Below are 18,451 nucleotides of genomic sequence, written 5' to 3'. Positions count from 1 at the left end.
TTCAACATCTTCTATTTCTACTACCTCTTCAGCTGAGGTGTGTTCTGATGGGCTTGGTTCCTCCTGATTCCTCTCCTGCAGTGTGGTTCCAGACCTTAGGGTGATGGCATTAATGCCTCCCTTTGGATTGGGTAATGGTTGAGAGGGGATTCCAGTGGAGCTTGAAGGTTGGTTACTGGAATTTTGCGTGGATCCAATCTGTGACATAAGAGCTTGCAAAGTAGAGGTGAGACCATTCAGACTGGCGTTAATACTATTCATGTTATTTTTCATGGTCTGTTGTCTTCGCTCAAAAGATTGTAGTAGCTCTTCATTAGGAGATAAAGAAGAATGAGTAAATTGAGATGTCTGCTGTTGATTATTCTGTGGTCCTTGGTTTTGCCTCAGGTGAGGTGCTCTGTAAGGTTAATTCTGCTGCCTGTTATTGTTGTTATTCCACCTCTGATTTCCCTGATTATCTCGGCCTCCTCTGTTATTGTTGTTCCTCCAATTCTGGTTAAAATTGTCCTGCCATCCATGGTTATTATTTCCACTTTGATTGTACCCTTGGTTGGGGCGGTCATAGAAGTTATGAGTGGATGCCACCATGTTGTCTTCTTGTTGGAGCTGCGGACATTCATCAGTGTAATAGCTATAATCAACACAGATTCCGCAAATTCTTTGTGGGACTAGTTGTTGGTTTTGCTGTGGCGGAGGAGGTTGAGCTTGCTGAGCTTGTTGTTGATTCAATTGCATCTGCTTCAGCAAGTTGGTCATCTCACATATACTTTGAGTTAGAGCAGCAGTCTCTCTGTTAGAGGATACTTCTGCAATGGCTTTTGAGGAAATAACTCTTCTCAATGTTCCAATCTAAGATCAATTCAAAATTCAAATTCTAAAACCTAGAGGAGGAAAAACTAGATCTAAAACTGTAAACTGTCTAGAATGAATATTGTGTTTTGTTTCTGCATATTCTCTGGCTCTAGTCTGCTGTTCCGGGCCAAAAACTGGGTCGAAATAAGGTCCAAAATCGCCCCCAGCGAAGTCTGCAGATTATGCAGATCGCACATGTCACGCGATCGCGTCATCCATGCGGACGCGTCATTCGCGCTTTTCCTTACCACGCGTTTGCGTCGTCGACGCTACCGCGTCGCCTGAGCTTTTCCAATCCGCGCGGCCGCGTGAGCCATGCGGCCGCGTCACTGCGATTCGCTCTCCTTCGCGTGGTCGCGTGAGCCATGCGACCGCATCACTTCTCGCTGGTTATCTCCTCAAATTCTTGTGTTCCTTCCATTTTTGCTAGCTTCCTTTCCAATCTCCAACTCGTTCATGCCCTATGAAGTCTGAAACACTCAACACACAGATCACGGCATCGAATGAAATAAAGGAGAATTAAAAATACATAATTAAAGTCTCTAGGAAGCAGTTTTCAAACATGTTATAAATTCAGGAAGGGATTATAATTTCATGCTAATTTAATGAATAAGTGGGTAAGGATCATGATAAAACCACACAACTAAACACAATATAAACCATAAAATAATGGTTTATCAATCATCAAAGGTACTAAACAATTAACATACTCATGCATTCATTGCTATCCTATGGTCATCTAGCCTAAGTTTTCACTAGACATTATATATTAAATACGAGAAACCAAAACCATACCTTGGCCGATTTTTTCATATAACCCGAGACAAACCACTAGGCAAAATTACAAGCCTCAATCACCAAAATTTAGCAACTAGATCTCACTTCAAGCTTCCAATTAAGCTTCCAACATACCCAATTTCCTCATATCACATATACATACACCTAACATATTCATCACAAATATATTACCAAAATTCAATATCCAACACAATTAAACAAGAGATTGACTAGAGTTGATGATCCTTACCTTGGATGTGCCTCAATTTAGCAAAAGCCCACTAATCTCTCAAGTCAATTTGATCCTAGAACATCAAATTAACTAAAATCTCAATATCCCAAAATCTTGACATTTTCGAAATGAAGAAGAGAGATTAGAAACTGGAAATATGATTCTCTCACCTTATAACTTACCAGGCTTTGTAGAGCTCATCACTGCGGACGCATGGCTGGAAACGGTGCGGCAATCGGAGCTTGCAGCGAGAAGTTATGGAGGATTAAATTGGAACCAAGGGTTTTGGAACTTTTCCCTTCTCTTCCCTTTTGTTCCTCCTCAGCAGCGTGTTGCATGTGAAATGGGGAGGAGAGCTGAAGCTCATTAAGTGTGATGGATTGGTTGGGCCTGGTTCGGCCCAATGTTGGGCCAAATTCTTTGAAATTAGTGTCAAAATTTTTGTTTCAATTAGCTCTATCTTATTAAACCATAAAATTCACAATCTTAATTTCTTTTATTAAAAATTAATTTATTGACTAATTATTCACTAATTTTGCAGATTTTACATTAAGTGGATGCATCACTAACTCTAAATTTAGATCAAAACTTCTCACATAATTTGATGCAGAGGGGTTAAGTTAATATATTAGTAATTTGGTCTTGGTGCAGGTATATGAACCACATACAAAAGTTTATAATTTACCACATTTCTAACAAAATATAAATTAAGTTCTAAATATTTGCAGCGACTACGCAAGTTAGGATTAGCAACTAATTGACAAGCACTCAAGTTGTCATAATAGATTGTTAGAGGAAGAAGTTGAGGAATTTGAAGTTCTTGCAACAGCTATGTGATGGAAATAAACTCAGATAGAGTATATGCAAAAGTTCTATATTCAGCCTTAGTGTTGCTGCGACTCAACTTTTTTTATTTTTGACATTTTCATGAAACTAAGTTGCTTCCTAGGTGGTTAGAGTTGCTGGTGATTGATTTTCGATCATCCATGTAACCACCCCAATCTGCATCTGCAATGGCCAATAGTCTAAAGTCTATACATTTGGTAAATATTAATCCATGATGTATTGTACCTCTTTAGATATCTAAGGACCCTTTTTGTTGCTTACTGATGCTAAAAAGTTGGGACAGGCATGAATTGTGACAATTTATTAACTGAGAAAGACAACTAAGGTTATGTTGTTTTTGTTGTCAAATATTGTAAATTAAAGCTCCAATGATAGAATGATACAACTTAGAAATTTCAAACGGTTATGAGTCATTGAGAGATAATTTCTGATTAAAAAGCATAGGAGTGGGCATTGGATTTGCTTCCAACATTGAAGCTTTCTCAAGAATTTCATAAGCATACTTTTATTGTGATAAACATCAAATAGATAGTTAGCTTGCAAACTAAGAAATTAATTAAAATTTTCTAAATTTTTATTGAAAAAATAGTATTTAATTATTGGTTTAATTATTCTGTTGGTTCAATTGAAAATATCTTTTTAAAAATAACTTTTTAATTAGGTTCCTATAACTTATAAATATTATATAAAATATCTTTTTTAAATGTTGTATTGAAATGATTTTGTTATGTTGCATGACATTATTGATAAGATTTGAATCTAAGACTTTTGCATATTATCCAAATATATTACTAGTAGCTAGACCATTCAATTTCACTTGTTTTAATTTTTTCTGTTTTAGAAATACTTACGAATATTAAAAAAATATTCTTGAATTACTATTATTAATATTATGATGCATGTATACTCATGTGAATATGAATTTAAATTTTTATAAAAAACGAGGACACAATATATATATATATATATATATATATATATATATATATATATATATATATATATATATATATATAAAATATAGAGTATTTTTAAATAAATTATAATGATATTTTGATACTTTATTGATATTAAAATATAAATTAATCTTTTTAACTATTTTTAATCTCTTTTTATAATTATATAAAGTATTTAAAATATTTTTTATTTTAATAAATAAATACTATTTTTAAATTATTTTTATAATACATGTTAACAATAAGGTTGGATACGCTAATATGTGATGATAGTTAGGTGTGTTCAAGCGCGTCTGGAGAAGAATTTTTTATTTTTTATTAAGACACAATTGAACACAGATGACATGCGTGTCAGACGAAAGTCAATATGTGTCTGCCTAAAATATGCCCGATATGTGATAAACTCCAATTTTGTGGTTTATCTTGTACTTAATTTAGGGGATTTTATCACATTTTCTCACATTTATTCAATGAAATAGCATGGTTTTGTAATTCTCCCTTAATTCGTGCTTAAGTATAAAAACATGCTTTTTAGGCCTTAAAATTGGTGATTTTATTCACCTTAATTCCATTCGATGCCTTGATGTGTTTGTGGAGTGATTTCAGGTTCATAAGGCAAGTATCAGATGGAAGAAGTGAAGAGAAAAGCATGCAAAGTGGAGAATTCATGAAGAAATGAGCATTTGGAGAATTGAGGGCCACGCGCACGCGTCATCCACACCTACGCGTGAGGAGAAATTTTGGCCAGCGACACGCACGCGTCACCCATGTGCACGCGTGACGCTCGGCACGTGACTCACTTAAAGTGAATTCGCTGGGGGCGATTTCTGAACTTTCCAGGCCCAAATCCAACTCGTTTCTGTGGGTATTTCATGCAGAATTCAAGCTTGGTCAAAGGGAGAGCACTTAGTTGTAGGATAGCATCATGTAGGTTAGTTTCTAGAGAGAGAAGCTCCCTCTTCTCTCTAGAATTAAGGTTCTTAGGGTACTTTACATCTTAGATCTAGGGTTCAATTCTTGTTTTCCTTTAGTTTTCTTTGTAATTTCTTGTTCCTACATCTTAATTCTCTTAGTTTGCATTGTTTATTTCCCTCTTATGCTTCTTTTATGTTGATGAACTATTGTTGGATTTAGTTTCCTTTTAATGCAATTGAGGTTTTATGTTTCTTCCTTGTTTAGTTGAGTTGTTATTATTGTTTCTTTGCAATTGGTAGTTGTTAGATTTTATTATTCTTGCACATTTATTATGCTTTCCCTTTGTGCCTTCCAAGTGTTTGACAAAATACTTGGTTGGATGTTAGAGTAGCTTTTTGAGCATTCTTGGCTTGGAAAGAGAAATTAGGCAATCTTGAGTCATTAATTTCTAACTTAGATTGGCGATCTAGGGTTGTTAGTTAGTATTGCTTCCATCGACTCTAATCTCTTGCTAATTCAATTAGTGAGTTGATTAGGACTTTTGGATTGAGATTAGCTAGTCTTATTTGACTTTCTCTCAATGAGAAGATAACATCATACCTTCTTCCACTGTTGGAGAAAACAAAATAAGATAAATTCTTGTTAATCATTGTTATGATTAGTGACTAGGATAGAAAGCCTACATTCTCAATCCCAGCCATGAATGTCTCTCTTTATTATTTGCTTTCTTTAGTTACTAGCTTTATTTTCTTGCCATTTATCTTCTTGCCTTTTTACCAAATCAAACCCCCCTGTATTCCTTCATAGCCAATAATTGACCACTTTATTGCAATTCCTTGTGAGACGACCCGAGGTTTAAATACTTCAGTTAATTTTTATTGGAGTTTGTACTTGTGACAAAACCAAATTAAATTTGATGTGGGAATTATTTGTTGGTTTGGATCTATGCTTACAACGAAGTTCTTATTTCTATAAGTGAAATTCTAGACCGACAATAACTTTTTGTATCAAATTTATGGCACCGTTGCCGGGAAATTGCAATGGTGCTATGTTATTGGCTATTGTATATATTGTGAATATGTTTGCCTTTTGCTTCTTTGTTAGTTTTTGCTAGTTGTGGGACTTTGCTTTCTTTGTTTCTTGTTAGTTTTTTTGTCTTCTCTTTCACTATGAATTCTCATTCTCATTTTGGCTATGAGTTTGGTTACAATTATGTTGTAGAGAATGAAAGCTACAATGATAATATGCATCAAGGATGGGATAATCAAAGGTGGGAGGAGCCTCAAGCATTTGATCAATCTTCATGGGAACAACTCCCACCAATGTATTATGAGCAAGAGCCACTCCAAGATGCATACCAATCTAATGTGTGTGGTGATCCTTATTGTGATTGTCAACTACAACCACCCCATATATATGACCCATTCCCTCAACATAGTCCTCAACAACCATACTCACAAGCCCCATACCACCAAACACCTCCATATGATCCTAACCTATATCCACCATATCAACCACCATATGAACCATACCTAGAGCCACCACCATTCCAACACCAATACTCCCAAGAACCACAAATTCCATACACACCACCTCAAGGCTTTCACCAATATGAACCACCTTCCAACTACAATACCTTTCCCTCAAGTGATGAACCCTCTCTTCCACCACCACCCCCAATGGATGAAGGTTTCCATGCCCTTATGCTAGAACAAAGAGATTTTAGATCTCATATCCTAAGGCAATAAGAGGAGATGGAAAAAGAATTTAAGGAGATAGAAGCCAAGATGGTTATCGTGGTAGAAGCCGTTAGTAACATGGTCTCCTCCCACTTAAATTTGCGCGATCAAGGCACTCCCATTGTTGAATATGAAAAAGCAATCAAGGAGCTTAGTGAGGGAGTGAATTTGGAGCTTCAAGGTGAAGAAGAGGAGTTAAAATAAGAAGTGCAACAAGAGAAGGAGGTAGAGATTATTGAACAAGAGGAAGTGGTTGAAGATTTAGGAGATGTTGGATACAAGGAGGAATCTCAAGTTGAAGAGACCTCTTCCATGGAATTTGAAATTGGTGTCACGGAGGATAGTGCACAACCTCCAAGGCACGATGTGATTGAAGAATTAGAAGAAGTGGGGCAAGTACCAAGTTCCCCTATCTATGATGATTCCGCGTCAACATATGATCCTTTTGAGCTTGATAAATCCTTCCCCACTATGCTTGGAATTGATGATGAGGTAGACTTCACTCAACCTCCTATTTATGATTTGAGTGATGGGGAAGAGCTAGAGGACATTGGTGAAGAAGAATGTGAACTTGAGGAAGCTTAGCAAGAGGTAGAGCTTGAAGAACCTTGCCAAGTGGTGGAAGCCTCTAGAAGAGGATGGACAGGAGTGGAGCGTGCTTTATCAAGACCATTGGGAACTCCTCTACCTAAGATGTCATCTAATCCTTCATTTGAGTGGGTAAAAATTCTAACTCTTAGCATTATTATCCCACTTGAATATGGTTTTCTTGAAACGGATGGCCAACTTAGGGCGCTTTGTGGAATTAAGTGTAAGAGGAGGATGTTTAGTGGTTGGAATTGTAAGTCTAGGCTCATTATGGTTGGGAGCTCAAAATTGAGGAGCATGGATTGGTGTAGTGCTCAAATAGATGGGTCTAGGAGGATAGTTTGGTGCTCTAATGAGAATTCGACTTTTCTACCACCCAGAGGGACTCAATATGACCAACTTGAAGACAGGTGTGAAAACAAAGTATGGGATCCTGGATTACAAGGTGTGGATCAACTTTGGGAGCTCATGATTTGTGAAAAACTCCATCAAAGCTTGGAGGTATCATTGAATGATGGAGCTTATTGGAAGTCCAAGCATTGGTGGATGTTCAAGGATAGCTTCAAGCACAAGCCACCTTGATGAAGAGCTCCCCATAAGTCCAACTTAAGGACAATAAACAAAAGTGCTAGGTGGGAGATACCCCACCATAGTAACATCTTTGCCTTTTCTTTTTGTAAATGTTGGTAGAGTTTGTTTACTTTCATGCTTTGTTTAGCTAGCTTGTTGAGTTTATTTGGGAGTCTAGTAGGTTAAATAAGGTTTTGTGGTGTTTTGGTAACTGTTTGGAGGTTTGGAATGCTTGGTTTGGTGCAAGAGCTTGAAAAATTTTGAAAAACAGAGCACCATGCCACGCGTACGCGTGACCCCAAGTTTTCCACCATCCACGCGTACGCCTCGCTCACGCGTATGCGTGGATCTAAAATTTTCACCTCCCTACAAATTCCAGAGAGTTGTGCGAGTTTTGGGCTGGGAGTGTGCCTTTAGCACAAGCCAACCTACACGTACGCGTCACACCACGCGTATTCGTCGCCCCTCTGAATAACCCATCACGCGTACGCGTGATCCACGCGTACGGGTCGAACCCATTTCACCAATCCACGCTTACTCGTTACTCCACGCGCATCACCCATCTTTTTTCTTCTCTTCTTTCCATTTCTTTCCTTTTTCTCTCTTCTCTTCTCTTCTTTCCACCCTTAAATCATCATCCAACACTACCAATCACCATCTATCACCATTTATTTTAGTTAGTTGTTTAGTTCGTTTGATTTTCATTCAACTTTTATTTTTCCTTATGTGTATTGGAATTATTAATCTTGTTTACTATTTATTGCTGCCGATTACTAATGGGATGTTAGTTTAACATCATTATTGTTAATTTTCATTGTTGGATTCTTTATTGAGGTTATAATTTGTCACTTGGTTTTGAGTTCTTAATGCTTATTGTTTGTGAATACCAAGTACATGTTTTGGCCACCATGCATTCATCATCCATTGTTAGGCAATTGTATATTATCAATGCATTTTTTAGCAGATGCTTGTTATGATTGATCTTTATTCACATCACCTATTTCATGCATTGAGATTTTGGAATTGTGAAATTGGATCGAAAGCTTACCTAGTGACATATTTTTGAGCTTTGTGGACCATGCTTGCTGTGTGATTGATTTTAACTCTTATATCTCTCTTCCTAAGTTCCGTAGCATCCATGTGTTCCACCTTTATGTCACATAGGTGTTGCAAACAAATTTCAATATGTGTCATTGATTGTTGTGTAAGTTTCATACACCATTTTGTTCACTAAGTTCACTTACACATCAATCAATGTCCACCCATTATCCAATTCACAATTGCTTGACTTTGCTTGAATGCTTTTATGCTTCTTCACTACTTGTTTGTATCTTAACTTACAAGTCTTTTAAAGTATTTCAAGTACACTAGAATGAGTGAAGTGCATACTTTCTTTGTGTAATTGTGACATAGCTCTCTATGATAGTGTGCGTGTTCTAAAGGGCGCCTAATTTAGAATTCACACACCTATTTTTCATTAATGTCACACTAACTCACTCACTCCATTCTAGTGATTCACCTCATTCCAACAATTTACGCTTCCTCGCTTTTGCATTTTCTCATCTTACGGTGTTATTTTCTATTTTTCATGACTAATGCACCATAAGCAAAAACAGAAGAGGAAGAAAGAACAGGAAGCAACTAGTTGATCTGCCAGCTGAAGGTGGCAACCCAAAAAGTTGCCGTACCCCCTTGCTCTTCTTTGAGTGCACCGAGAACGGTGCAAACTTTTAAGTGTGGGGAGGTCGTCCGATCATTCGGTATTTTTGGGTAACAAGTTTCTAATCCCAATACTTTTTCATCTCATTTTTAGGTCTTTTAGGATTTTTAGTTGCATTTTCTTATTTTGCATCTATATATAATAAGCTTAGTTAAAATAATGAAATTTTTCAAAGATTTTATCTATAGGGCACCCCAATTGATTGAAAAAAAAATTTTAGAACGTGCTTGAATTATACACATTGTGGAACATGATTTTTGAGCTAAGAACACAAGCATGTGAGATTTGAGCCTAATTGTGTGGTTACATCATATAACCACTTACTTTCATTCTTGTGTGCATTATGCTCTTTCTATGATTGTAATATTTGATTTGTTTGATTCTTTATGTCCATTATTTTGTGTATGAATGCACTTATATGATTGAGGCCATTGTTTTAAATATCTCACTTACCCAAATAACCTACCTTTTATCTTCCATTGTTAGCCAACTTTGAGCCTATGCTAACCCATTTGTTCTTAATTGCACATTACAATCCTTTAAGCGAAAAATAATAAATGTTCTTAATTTGGATCTTTGATTAGCTTAGGCTAGTGAGAGTATTTATCATTTGATTTTGGGAGAGTTTGGAACATTGGATAGAGATAAAAGTGTATTTTGTGGTTTTGTTGGAAATCATGGGAATTGGGTACATACTCATGTATTAATCATGTTTAAACCATATGCATTGATGCTCTTGTATATATATATATTTTAGTTTGAAAAGAAAAAATGAGAAAAACAAAAAGAAAAAGAAAAAGAAAAAAATAAAAAAATAAAAATAGAAAAAGAAAGAAAAAGAAAGGTAATAAAAAGGAGACAAAATGCCCTAAAGTAAAGTTCAATAAAAATCAATGCACATATGTGGTGATCAAAAAGAGAATGCATGAGTGTGTGAAAAAAGTGAAGAATGGGTAGTTAGGTTGTTTAGAATTGTATAGGTTGCTATATATGTTAGGTGAGAAGTTTAAGTTAATCAAATATTCAAATCTCAAGCTCACTTGACCATATGCATCCTTACCTTGACTCTAGCCCCATTACAACCTATGGAAAAGACCTCATGATATTTGTATGCATGCATGAAATAATTGTTGATTTTTAGATAAAAAACAAATCTTGAAAAGCACGATTAGGAGAGAATTGAGTGAATCAACCCCATATACTTGAGTGACTAGAGCGGATACACATCCGATGAGGGTTCGATCGCTCAATTACATGTTTTCACCTATGATCAACTTTTCGTGCAAGTTTGTAAAATCTTTAATAACTCAATTCAATTGTGGGTTTGCTTTGATTGCTATTGCTTTAGTCCTTGTACTTGTATATGTATTCTTGGAAATTGATTCATTTTGACCAAGTAACTGCATTCATTTAGGTAGATTGCATGTAGGTAATTGCATCTAGGTAGTTTGCATTAAATAAATGTTGATACTCTTTGTTTCTTTCTTGATTTTAGCATGAGGACATGCTTGGTTTAAGTGTGGGGAGGTTTGATAAATCCCAATTTTGTGGTTTATCTTGTGCTTAATTTAGGGGATTTTATCACCTTTTCTCACATTTATTCAATGAAATAGCATGGTTTTGTAATTTTCCCTTAATTCGTGCTTAAGTGTAAAAACATGCTTTTTAGGCCTTAAAATTGGTGATTTTATTCACCTTAATTCCATTCAATGCATTGATGTGTTCGTTGAGTGATTTCAGGTTCATAAGGCAAGTATCGGATGGAAGAAGTGAAGAGAAAAGCATGCAAAGTGGAGAATTCATGAAGAAATGAGCATTTGGAGAATTGAGGGCCACGCGCACGCGTCATCCACGCGTACACGTGCGTTAAAGATTTGCAAGCCACGCGCACGCGTCACCCACGCGTACGCGTGAGGAGGAATTTTGGCCAGCAATGCGCACGCGTCACCCACGCGCACGCGTGACTCTCGGCACGTGACTCACTTAAAGTGAATTCGTTTGGGGCAATTTCTGAGCTTTCCAGGCCCAAATACAACTCGTTTCTGAGGGTATTTCATGCAGAATTCAAGTTTGGGCAAAGGGGGAGCACTTAGTTGTAGGATAGCATCATGTAGGTTAGTTTCTAGAGAGAGAAGCTCCCTCTTCTCTCTAGAATTAAGGTTCTTAGGGTACTTTACATCTTAGATCTAGGGTTCAATTCTTGTTTTCCTTTAGTTTTCTTTGTAATTTCTTGTTCCTACATCTTAATTCTCTTAGTTTGCATTGTTTATTTCCCTCTTATGCTTCTTTTATGTTGATGAACTATTGTTGGATTTAGTTTCCTTTTAATGCAATTGAGGTTTTATGTTTCTTCCTTGTTTAGTTGAGTTGTTATTATTGTTTCTTTGCAATTGGTAGTTGTTAGATTTTATTATTCTTGCACATTTATTATGCTTTCCCTTTGTGCCTTCCAAGTGTTTGACAAAATACTTGGTTGGATGTTAGAGTAGCTTTTTGAGCATTCTTGGCTTGGAAAGAGAAATTAGGCAATCTTGAGTCATTAATTCCTAACTTAGATTGGCGATCTAGGGTTGTTAGTTAGTATTGCTTCCATCGACTCTAATCTCTTGCTAATTCAATTAGTGAGTTGATTAGGACTTTTGGATTGAGATTAGCTAGTCTTATTTGACTTTCTCTCAATGAGAAGATAACATCATACCTTCTTCCATTGTTGGAGATAACAAAATAAGATAAATTCTTGTTAATGATTGTTATGATTAGTGACTAAGATAGAAAGCCTACATTCTCAATCCCAGCCATGAATGTCTCTCTTTATTATTTGCTTTCTTTAGTTACTAGCTTTATTTTCTTGCCATTTATCTTCTTGCCTTTTTACCAAATCAAACCCCACTGTATTCCTTCATAGCCAATAATTGACCACTTTATTGCAATTCCTTGTGAGACAACCCGAGATTTAAATACTTCAATTAATTTTTATTGGAGTTTGTACTTGTGACAAAACCAAATTAAATTTGATGTAAAAATTATTTGTTGGTTTGAAACTATACTTACAATGAAGTTCTTATTTCTATAAGAGAAATTCTAGACCCACAATAATTTTCGAATCAATATGCAAATACAATTATTTAACAAAATATCTGTGCTTTATAGTTATAAATAAATCAATTTGAGATCTACCAAAACGAAATAAATAAGAACAATTGGAGTAAATTATTACTTTAATGAATAATAATGTAAGCCGCCAGGACAGTTATTCTGCCGTTATATACTAATAAAGAATTAATCAATAAAATAATGATAATTTATTGTATATCATGTGGTAGGGTTCATCTGCATGTGATACCCAGTCCTAGCTACTTTGATGATTCCGTTTCGTCATTTAATCCAAAAAGTAAGATCGATATACCTATTTGGGCAATACGTTCATTTGTTTATGAATCCCGCTGCCGAGCCAATCAAAAATTTTAATAATGTGTATAATGGATTAGTTATTTAACTCAATAGAAATAAATAATAAATTTAAAAACTCTCATTTAAATATTTCACATCAAATTTTAAATTTTAAATTTTTTAATTTTAAATTTTAAATTATTAAAAAATTTAGTTAGTTATTTTAAAAAAATAACCATCTGGCATTTCACTCTAATATTCTCTTATTTTTCAACCGGCAACCACTGCACCCCACTTTCATCAATAATCATCCTATTTCACCGTCGCTACTTAACTTGCCACATGCTACTCACCCTTAGTAAAAATAACCATCAACTTAAGGATAAAAATAATCATCCGCATACCTAATGAATTGAACATCTAACATATTTTAATTATATATAACTAAACCCAATCCAATCAAAATAATCATCTACATAAAAATTAAAATAACCATCTGCATGCCTACTAAAATGACCATCCTAAATTGACCATTAAAATAGAAGAAGAAGATGAATAAACAGAAGAAACAACTATTGTGGTGAAACATGGTTTTAAAGGACTAGGCATGACAAAAGCGACCCTGTTGTGAAGCATAGGGTTCAAATCATGAAAGAAGCTAACCATGCTTGGATTCGAAGAAGAAGAAGAGTATGGTGGTATCATCGGTGAGAAGAGGCTTGAAGGAATGGGAGAAAGCGAAGGCGGTTCGGAAGAGAGGCACGAAAATAGCGGCAACAATGTTAGGTTGAGTGTCGGAGGGCAAGGCGCCTCGGACTAACCGGCGGAGATGAGAACGGTGTCGATGGGAGGATGCGGCGGCATTGGTATGGCCGGCGAGGAATTTAGTGATATGAGGTGAGGACCGGAGAAATTGATGGTGAGTTTTGGACGTGTATTGGAGGTTACGGTAAGATTAGAAATAACCGTATGTAGTGTGAATGACTTTAAATGTTAATACTAATTTTTAAAATTTTAAAATTTAAAATTAAATAATTAATTAATAATCTAATTTTTAATTGTAATTTTACTTTTTTTTTTAATTTATTGTACACATTATATACAATTAATATTGATTCCCAATACTTTCTCCTTATTTATACATATATTTTTTTATCTTAATAGTTAATTAATAATAAGATAGCCAACTACTCATTATTGTCTTCTATCCTTAATACATAAGGAATAAATCGTACGAACGCTTTTTATATTAAGTTTTAAACTAGAGAGATCAGGGTCAAATAAGATGCCACATCCGGAAAAAATGGACCTCGCAATTTTGTTTTATAAGTAAATTAAATAACAAAAAGCAGAGGGCTAAAAATGCAGAGGGTTATCCAAAGAAATTAAAAGACAAAGTCTAAAACAAAAGCACAAAGAATCCCGACCAAAAAAAAAAAGCACAAAGAAAAAGGAGAAACATAAATACTAAAGGTCTAAATATATAGTTTTTCTGATCTCTTACACTAGTAATGTTAATTAGTTTTACATAAACTTGTGAAACGCAATAATGCAGACTCCTAGCTAACAGCGTGCGTGAACACAAGAATTGTGGGAAAAATAATGTCAGGTGTTAGAACTTTTAATGGTAGATTTCTTTTCGTCAGATCTGGTTACCGGTTAAATCTAATACTCCATTCTGTAGAACGATTTAGTGATCCACTTTAACTTTTGATGTGGCAATGTATTATTAGTCATTAAACTTGATAATTAATATACATAATAAGATAAGATAATAGCATGGTATATATACTTTTTTTTTTCTTATTTGAGATTTTGATGATTAAGATATTGTTGGTACAAAAAAATGATTTTTTTGATAAGAGAGCGTTTCGATTCCCAATAGTTTTGACTACAGAAGTGATAATAGACAAGCTGAAATCGAAGAAAAATGGTATAAAGAAAGTCGAAGTTGAAAGGTAATTATTGTTCTTTCTTGAGCATCAAGGCTTGCTACTCGACCTTCAAGTTGAGTGGAGAACATGAGTGCGAGATTTGAGGAGCAAGTTGAAGAAAACGTGGGATTTGAAGACCAAGGAAGACATGGGTGTCAAAACTTGGGAGTCAATATTTTTCATGGTCAAGGCAAGGTCATAGTTGAGAAAATGAGGAAGCAAGATAGTGGACAACATACTCCATGACAAAACTATCTCATGGCCTATAAATAGTAAAAACTCAGAAGAGTTTTGGGACTTCAAAAACACTAGATCATCACAGATAAGCCTCTGCCAAAATTTCCAATCTCAGCGACGCAACGGAAGACCGTGAACATAAGTGCATGTGAGTGTTGGAAGTCCACTTTTATTTGCTTTTCTTTTATTTTCTTTTTTCGTTTTTTTTTTCATTTATTTGTTTTCTTTTCATTATACGCATTTTATTTTTACTTCTGTTTTTCATGCATTTTTGCTTTCTTTCAATTGCAATTTGAAAGTTTCATTTGTTTTATTGTAATTCTTTATTATTTGTCACAATTTAAGCATCTCATACATTTCGACACGAACGCTAAGTAATTTTCAAATCGATCCCACTCTTTTTCAGAGGAGTCGTATCTGCTCCCCGATACTTGATATCTTGATACAATCTTGATTCGACACCTTGTCGAAAAATCCTGTCGAGGTTACCAAAAATAAAGTGAAACAAATTGGCACGACCAATGGGACATTGGGTTAAGTAACGTGTCAAAATTTTCATGCAATTACATAGTGGCAAGTTAATAATGACTGATAGAGCCTCTATTTCGACGGATACGTCTAATAATGACACTAGTGAAAATACAAGAGGTCCAGAGACAGAGGTTGACCCATCAAATCGAAAGACGAACCTTGTTATTATAGAAAGAATTCCTTCGACTGTACCCAATACGTGGCCTCTATATGGAGTATGGCCTCCATGCGGATTGCCTTAAAATTACTCTCCACCACGACAAGGAACAACTCCCTTATATAAGCCTACACCTCTTATAGGACATCCTCCAGTGGGTATGCCAGCCAATCATAACCCTAATATGGAAAACTATAATGCTTATCAATATTTGATAAATAATCCCCCATATTTAGGGTTGATACCTATGTCCTTGCAACCTAATATAGTAGTGTCAAATGTCGTTTTGACTCAAGGTACAGGGAAGACCCCCAGTAAGGTTGCCAGTTGATGGAGGACGTGCCTCCATATTTCTAGAGATGTCGAGACAATTTCTTGTCGGAACAATGTCTCCTAACACAGTCGAATCTTTGGCTATGTTTAGACAACAAATCGAGAATAGCTATCATGATTTGGTTAATATGCTTCCACAGCAGATGGTTACAGTTTTAAATCCTATAATAGAAAATAATAATGCAAGAATAGAGTAGATAGCTTGACATGTCGATGATATTGCAGGAGCAGTCAATTTACCATTTATACCACCAATAGATGGAATGCAGGGTAATAATCCTTCCCTAATGTTAAATATAAGATATGATCTAAATAGAATTTTGAATGAGGCTAGAGCAAATAATGCTGCTCAAGCTTACAGTCATAATAAAACCCAAGCTGTCGAACAGATTTTGAATCGAGCAGGGTTAAATATTGGGGTGACAAATCAACCTTATTTCATATCTCCCTTTTCAGATTATGTCTTGCAAGACAAACTCTCCAGGGGAGTTAAAACTCCAAAATCCTTCACTAAGTTTGCAGGTGAAAGTGGAGAGTCGTCGGTCAAGCATATAGCTCGTTATACAGTTGAAATCGATGAATTAGCTGATAATGAATATTTGAAAATGAGATATTTTTCCTCTTCTTTGACAAAGAATGCATTCACATGATTTTCAAATTTTCAACCTAACTCAATCCAGAGCTGGGTTCAGTTAGAAAGAAGTTTTTATGATCAATTCTTTAGAGGTGAGATGAAAGTAACTTTGTCTGATTTATTCACAGTGAGTAGGAAAAAATTTGAGTCGATCGACGACTATCTGATTCAATTCAACAATATAAGAAACAAATGTTTTACTCCTATTCTTGAACCTGAAGTATTCAAAATGGCCATCAATGGTCTCAACTTTGATATTTGAAAGAAATTAGTGAACCGACACTTCCTCGACTTGGATTAGTTTGCTGATAAAGTTCAACAAATTGAAAAGTTGAAAAAAGAAAAAGAAGAACTTGAGTCAAGCAAAACAACACCTTTCTTTAATAAGAAAGTAAATTATGTCAACTGTATGAGTGAAGAAGAGTCGAACAATGAGTCTGCCTTTGCTGCAGAATTAAAAGATGGACCCCTTATATGTGTGGTGATCTCTTAATCCAACAAAAGATAAAACTCCTTTGACAGGAGGAAGAAGTTATTCTTTTGTCTTGACAAAAGCTAAACAAAATTTTGACATGCTATTAAAAGACAAACAGCATGTACTCCATGAAGGGAAAAGAATGCCATCTGTTTCTGAAATTAGAAATAAAAAATTTTTTAAATTTCATCAAGCTGCTGAGTATTATACTAATAATTGTGTCTGTTTTAGGGCCCTAATACAGAAGGCAATTGATGATGGTCGACTAAAGTTCGCAGAGAAACTTGAGGTGAAAGTGGATTCTGATCCTTTTCAAGTCACGTCGAACTTTGTAGAAACAGAGGAATTAACTTTCTCAATTAACATGGCCTCTGTCGAGCCTATTATAAAAAATCAGTTTCACCTGCCAATGTGTTAAACAATAAATGGGTGCAAAACAATGCTCCAAACTAATCAAGAAACTACAACTTTAACGTTCCTAGAGGAGGCTTGAAAAATTGGCCTAGATACTAGAAAAGAGGCACCACTTGACAAGGGGCAAGCAGAAGAGGTAGTGGTCGAGCTAGATCTCGATGCAACTTTTCAGATAGAACTCCCTTTATTCCAAGAGTTGTGACTTAGGCACAAAGGGCATATGTCGACGTAGAAGGTCTATATCCCAAGTTGGGTAAAGACAGTAAGTCACCCAATAAGGTAGAACAAAAGGAGGATAAAACATCCTCGACCCAGATCTAGGAATCAAAGGGTGTGTCGAAAGAAATATCCATGACCAAGCCAATTTCCAAGTCAAAAGAAGATGAGGAAGCGTTAACAGAGTCTTTCGACTCTGGATTTGAAGATGACTTGGATGTCATGTTTGGTGAGACTATTTTTGGTTATGTAGCCACAGTGTCGATATTCCTTTTCGATTTTCAAGGTCATTCTGAAAGCCCTTGGGGTTATCTCGAAGGGGATTGTGATGATGCCATCCCAGAAAATGAGCATAGGTTTGTCGAAAATGGGTTGATCAAAGAAGGATTATTTGAAAGGCCTAATAAGAAAATCAAGTGTCATCTTTGACCTTTACATATCAAAGCCAAGGTGGAAGGATTGGTGATCAATTGCATCTTGGTAGATGGAGGAGAAACAATTAATTTGTTGCCTGAAAGCATGCTCCCAGTATTCCAGAAAATAGTCAAAGATTTGATTAAGACAAATTTGGTTGTTATTGGATTCAATAGTAAGTTGACAACTATCCTGGGAATGATCCCACTCAGGGTGAAAGTAGAAAGTGTCAAACGACCGATGGTATTTATAGTGTTTCCTACCAAGACAACCTTCAATATGCTATTGGGAAGAGATTGGATCCATGGAGCAGGGAAATTCCCTCAACCCTACATCAAAAGTTGGTGCACTGGGATGAAGATGGAAGGATCGAAGAAATTGAAGCTAACGATAGCCTTTGCTATGTCGAACAGATGAATGTCAACTTTAAGGAATGTCATACTAGTATTTGGCCACTAGATATTGATATAAGCACCTTTGACCCAGCTCTTATCAAAGGCTGCGATGTCGGGGCCAATGGT

Source organism: Arachis hypogaea, chromosome 20, assembly GCF_003086295.3.
Source record: "Arachis hypogaea cultivar Tifrunner chromosome 20, arahy.Tifrunner.gnm2.J5K5, whole genome shotgun sequence".
Classification (NCBI taxonomy): Eukaryota; Viridiplantae; Streptophyta; class Magnoliopsida; order Fabales; family Fabaceae; genus Arachis; species Arachis hypogaea.
Note: the sequence above shows the minus strand (reverse complement) of the source record.